This window comes from Colobus angolensis, unplaced genomic scaffold (assembly GCF_000951035.1).
Source record: "Colobus angolensis palliatus isolate OR3802 unplaced genomic scaffold, Cang.pa_1.0 Scaffold38, whole genome shotgun sequence".
Lineage (NCBI taxonomy): Eukaryota > Metazoa > Chordata > Mammalia > Primates > Cercopithecidae > Colobus > Colobus angolensis.
The window spans coordinates 3,197,857-3,203,953 of NW_012117154.1; the positions used below are offsets into that span (position 1 = coordinate 3,197,857).

The 6,097-nt window shown below is 40.6% G+C and overlaps 1 protein-coding gene across 1 annotated transcript in view; it reads left to right on the forward strand.

The window, feature by feature from the left end:
- B3GALT5 (UDP-Gal:betaGlcNAc beta 1,3-galactosyltransferase, polypeptide 5) overlaps nucleotides 1-6,097 on the forward strand; it is a 103,742-nt gene that overhangs the window by 51,635 nt on the left and 46,010 nt on the right. The window lies entirely within an intron of this gene.

Here is a 6,097-nt window from a genome sequence, read left to right on the forward strand (position 1 = left end):
GGCACCGGGGACCGCGGCGCGGCCGCGCACTGCAGGCGTGCTGTTCTGTTTTTCTTCGTTCCTTTTAAATGAAGGGAAAGAAAATTGTTACAGACCAAATGTCATCAAACTTGGTGTGAAAACATATTCATTTATCAAGTCTTATCGCCACTCACGCCACGCACCCAGGAAGTTGTGTTCCTGGGTGGGCATGGTGCGGACGCAAGACTTAGGGAATCAGTACTGGATGGAAACATCACACAATTAGAAAGAATAGCGTAATCTTAAACAACAACAACAACAAAACAAACTCTGAAGCACCCTGCGGCAGGCAACTTCTGCATCGTGGGGGTTGTGGAGGGGGCTGACAGGCAGAATGGTGAGAAAGATAGCTTTTCATTAAGGGATGACACCAGGGGTTTTGACTTTGGGAGGACCAGAAGGGAGTCTGTAGGTCATTGGTAAATACAGTGAGGTACCTTAAGATTCAGTAATGAACGTTATTTTAAAAACAATATCTGTACCAGGTGTGTGTGAGTGTGTGTGCGTGTGGCGCCTATGTGTGTGCATGTGCAAGTGTGCTCTCACACACACCGCACTGTAGTTTTCCTTCGTGGTTTTGTTTCATTTTTTGTTTAGGTTTCTGACTTTTGAGGGATAAATACAGCTTCCAAATGGTAGCAACTGAATCTGCAGTAATCAGATGTCGGAAAATTATTTTTCACGCGTCCTTTATGTTAGCATAACAAACTTAAGTCTTTGTTATGAGTGGCCACCTATTGTAAATGTTAACATTACTTCTCATCTCCACATCTTCCTCATTTACTATTTTTGTCTTTTTCAAAGAGATGGAGATGGAGGAGGAGTAGAATTTAATGAAGATACAGATCTGGGGAAGTGTCATGTTTCGTTGGGTGCCTGGGGTGGGCAGTGGCTGCTGTTGAGAGTATTTTACAGATGTAGGAAGTCCTTAGAGGGGCATTTGTGGGTAAATGCATGCTGATTCTGCCCATCTTTACATGTACCTTTTGTGGTGTTTCCTCTTTAGAACAGGTGCGTGTAATATGCAAATTTGGTTTCAAAGAGAGAATTTTATATCTTTTAAGGAATGATTACATATGTGTTAAGTCTTGTTTCCTATCTCCTTTCATTTTTTTCCTCTCTTTTAAAGTCAGTTTGTCTTAAATAGTTTCTTTGTTAGGTAAATTTAATAATAATAAAAATCTGACGGGTTCAGGAAGGAACTCAGTGTGAGGCCCATGGACGTTACCTCCCGGAAATGCAAATCGGAAAGAGATGTTTCACTATGCTGTTACCTCAGAGGACTGACAAGGACAGGGTTGTCTTTGCAAAGGTTCTTCCAGACAGGGGCATCCCTTCTTTTATAGGATTTCTAAGTAGGTACTTTGAATGAACAAGGGCCACCTTTGATAGTCGGTTTTATGAAAATCTGCATACTTCACCATGGCCAAACTTCTCCACATGGACGGTAACCTTCATCCATTCAGCAGAGGATACCAGGGTGTAGCCCTCCCTCCTCTGTCCCTGGACAGCTACAGATTGAGGCCAGTTCAGCCGGGTCCCAGAAGAGTTTCAGAGTCTCTATCTTCTCCTTCCTGGGCATGGAACTGAGCCCAGTACTGGCATCCGAGGGGATGCTTCCCCATGCATACTTGTCCATTTAACTGGGTGTCTGATCAGATTTCTGCTTGGTTTTCTGCCAGGCCTAGAGCCTGGTCCTGAATCCTGGTTGAAAAGCTGCCTGGGCTTTATCAGCCTCTCTCCCCAGGTGACCGGGATGCTGATGAGGATGGAGTCCCTCCTTGGACCTGACAGACGTCTGCCTCTTTGACTATAACATCCTTGTTCCTGGGCCCCACCCAAGCTTCGTGGCCCTGGGTAAACCCAGGTTTGCAGCGTGTGTTCCTTTTCCTTCTGTTGACCCTTCTCCTTCTACTCCTTATTTTCCTCTGCTGCCAGGTAAGTCCTTGGACTTGGTGAGGGCTCCCCTATTCCTTGTTAATTCCAGTTTCTTTTTTTTTGCCTGGGCCTGAGGATAGGGTTCCGTCAAGCTTTGTGGCTGACCTCTTCTGAGTTTTGACAACACTGCTTTGCCTGTGGAAGGAGAGAGATAGCTGACCCTGTGTCAGGTGAAGGGGTGGGTAGGAAGATTTATAGAGATTTTGAGAACTAACATGGCCTTCAGTTGAAAACCAGAATTAGGAGCTCTGAGTATCGTGCAGGTGTAGTGAGATAGTGAGATTCATTTGAAAAACACATCAACCGGAATTTTTTTTTTTTTTTTTTTTTGAGACGGAGTCTCGCTCTGTCACCCAGGCTGGAGTGCAGTGGCTGGATCTCAGCTCACTGCAAGCTCCGCCTCCCGGGTTTATGCTATTCTCCTGCCTCAGCCTCCCGAGTAGCTCGGATTACAGGCGCCCGCCACCTCGCCCGGCTAGTTTTTTGTATTTTTTAGTAGAGACGGGGTTTCCCCATGTTAGCCAGGATGGTCTCGATCTCCTGACCTTGTGATCCGCCCGTCTTGGCCTCCCAAAGTGCTGGGGTTACAGGCTTTCAACCGGAATTTTTATATCTAATTTTGAACATCATCCCCACATCCTCAATAGAAGACATCAGAGCCAGAAGTGGTTTGGGACCAAGTTGGGTAAATAAAGTGGCTGATCACTCATTCACGCACTGAATAAATATTCTTGCAGAGATAAATAGCTCAGCCAGATGCCTGGGTTCAAATCCCAGCTTTGACAGGTACTTGTTATACGACCTTGGGCAGGTTACTTAATTTCCTTATGCCTCAGTTTCGTTAATTAAAATTGAAGAGAATAATAGTACTTATTTCATAGGGGTGGTTGTGAGGATTACATCATTCTGTATGTAGTAAAGGACAATAGAACAGTGCCAGATATATACATGCTATGTAAGTTATAGCTATTGTTATTATGGTTTCCTGTTGTGTGCCAGGCACTTTACTATGCTGAGTAATAATTGTTTTGGATCAAGAATGAGGTATGGAAAGAAGGAAACAAAACTAGTTGTTTCTTACTGAATTGTTAAAAATAATATGATTTGAAAAGTTATTCCCAAAAAGTTGTGAAAAAAATATTATGAGCAACGGCAGAATTATTTTAATAAGATGACTAACAAACATCAGGGGAACAATATTTAGTTTGTTATTTAAATTTTGGTCCCTGTCTTTTTTTGTTTAAGCTGTAGACACAGGCAGGAGCATTGCTTGAGCCCAAAAGTTCGAGACCAGCCTGGACAATGTAGCAAGACCCCGTCTCTGAAAATAAAAGAGCTCTGATTCTTTATAATTATTGGAAACCATTCCTCAGTGTTCCTATTCACATTTTCAATGCTCTCTCTTTTTTTCTTACTGTTTCTAATTTATTCATTTTTCCATAGAGGTGTTTTGGTGATAACTGTGCTTCCTAAACTCTGCAAGTTCCCTTTTTAATATCATTCCGTCTCTTTGTCATTGCTTGTGGCCCTGTTTTGTTGATTTCCTGTTCTTAGTTTCTTGTAGCAACAAATCATTTACTGTGAAAACTTGTAATCCACTGCTGGGAGTGTATTTTCTTCCAGATTCTGGCTTCTTCACTTGTCTTTTGCACATTTCCTTTTGTTTCATTTCCTCCTTCCTTTCTGTAGTGTTTATGCCTATTTGCTCTGACATTTCTTTATTTGTCAAGCATATTGAACAAGGGCAGGTTGAGCTGAACCTTTAGGTAACATTTTTTTGATTGTCCTGGATTGCTTGTCTCCTATGTGAACATTGTTTCCTTCCCAGAGCTTCCTTTGGTGTCCTGGAGATGTGGTTTATCAGCTTTTCTGTGACCTGAGGATATGAAGTCGTAGAAGCAGTGGGAATGATGGATAATCGTGACTGGTGGATCTAGTCTCTATTCATTTTGATTAAATTTATTAAAATTTATACTTGTATTAAAAGTTGTTGTGAGGATACAGTCAGGTTTTGGATTGCCCCCAAATTCAGGGTGTAACTTGGAGGCATTACATTTTTTATTTTTCAAATTTTGAAGTATTTCAAACATACAGAAGTGAAATAATAATAGAAAAAGCATGTGTGAGTCCACATCCCAGCTCTATTGAGTCGTAACACTTGGCCATACTTGCTTAGATTTAGAAGACAATATGAAAGCATCATTGAAGCTCCCTCTGTCCCTTCCCTAGTTCTCTCCATCTCCTTTCATCCCTTCGCACTATCCTGAATTATTACTGTCTTTTCCATGTGTGTTTCCACATCACTTCTATGTATAAATCTGTGATGAATTATGGTATTGAGTTCAATATTTCAAGCTCTCTAAAATGGTTTCATACGGTCCTACTGCAGCTCTTTTTGATTCATTGTTTTCAACATTTATCCATGTTGAGACATAACTTGTATTAGTTCATTTTCACACTGCTATAAAGAACTTCCAGAGACTGGGTAATTTATAGAGGAAAGAGGTTTAATTGATTCACAGTTCTGCATGGCTGGGGAGGCCTCAGGGAACTTACAATCATGGCGGAAGGAGAGGCAGGCACATCTTACATGGCCTGAGAGAGCAAGTGAGAGAGCATGTAAGAGTGTGGGAAAAACTACCATTTATAAAACCATCAGATCTGGTGAGAATTCACTCACTGTCAGGAGAACAGCATGGGGGAACTGCCCTTTAATCCGATCACTTCCCTCCCTCGACACTTGAGGATTACGATTGGAGATGAGATTTGGGTGGGGACACAGCTAGACTCTATCGTAGCTATAGTTCAGGCTTGTCCAACCTGCAGCCCAGACGGCTTTGAATGTGGCCCAACACAAATTCATAAAGTTTTAAAAAACATTGTGAGATTTTTTTTTTAAAGCTCATCAGCTATCGTTAGTGTTAGTGTAGCTTATGTGTGGCCCAAGACAGTTCTTCTAATGTGGCCCAGAGAAGCCAGAAGATTGGGCACTTCTGCAGGTATAATTCATTCATTTTCATTGCTATATAAAATGTTAGGCTGAGGTGGGAGGATTTCTTGAGCCCAAGAGTTTGATACCAGCCTGGGCAACATAGCGAATCCTCATCTCTACAAAAAAAATGAAAAATAAAAAATTAGCCAAACGTGGTGGTGTGCACCTGTAGTCCTAGCTACTTGGGAGGCTGAGATGGGAGGATTGCTTGGGCCCAGGAGTTTGGGGATGCAATGAGCCATGATCATTCCACTGCACTCCAGCATGGGCAACAGAGCAAGACCTTGTCTCTTAAAAAAAATTATGTTGTAGGATTGTACTACAATTGGCTCAGCTTTTGTTTTGTTAATGTATGTTTAGATGATTTTCATTTTTCATATAAAAATGCTATAATAAACATTCTTGTATGTCTCTCCTTTGCATACATGTTAGAGTGTACTTTAGAGTGCATACCTAGAAAAGATACATCAGGTGATAAAGCATCTTTCCTGGATACCGAAGAATGTTTTCCAAGGGATTTGTACCAATTTATGCTCCTACATAGTATAACTCTAACTCAGTTCCTGTTTTTCCACACCTTCCCCAACCCTTGGAATTATTGGATTTTAAAATTTTTGTTATTGTCATGAGTGTGAAATAGAATCTCAGTGTTTTAAGGCGCATTTTCCTGATTCTAGTAAAACTAATCATCTTTTCGTATATTATGTATCTCAACCATTTGGAGTTCCTCTTCTGTGAATGGCCTGTTCATGTCTTTTGATCATTTTTCATCTGGGGTGACTTTTTCTTATAGATCTATAGAAGTTCATTTAGAAATTCTAGATCCTTCATTTTAGTAATATACATTGCAAATATCTACTCCTAGTCTGTGGCTTGTATTTTTACATTTTATTGAACAATATGTTTTCATTTTTAACTTGATGAAATTTACCAAGTTTTTTTTTTTATGGTGTGTGCTTTCTCTTAAGAGGAAGTTTTTCATCTTATGAAATTCTTCCCCACTCTTAAGCCTTTGAAGATTGTCTCATATACTGTATTTTTTCCTAAAAGTCTTCAAGTTTTGCTTTTCACACTTAGGTTTTTAATCCTCCTTGGATTTATTTTTGATATGTTGTGAGTTAGGGATTCAAATTTGATTTTTTCTTT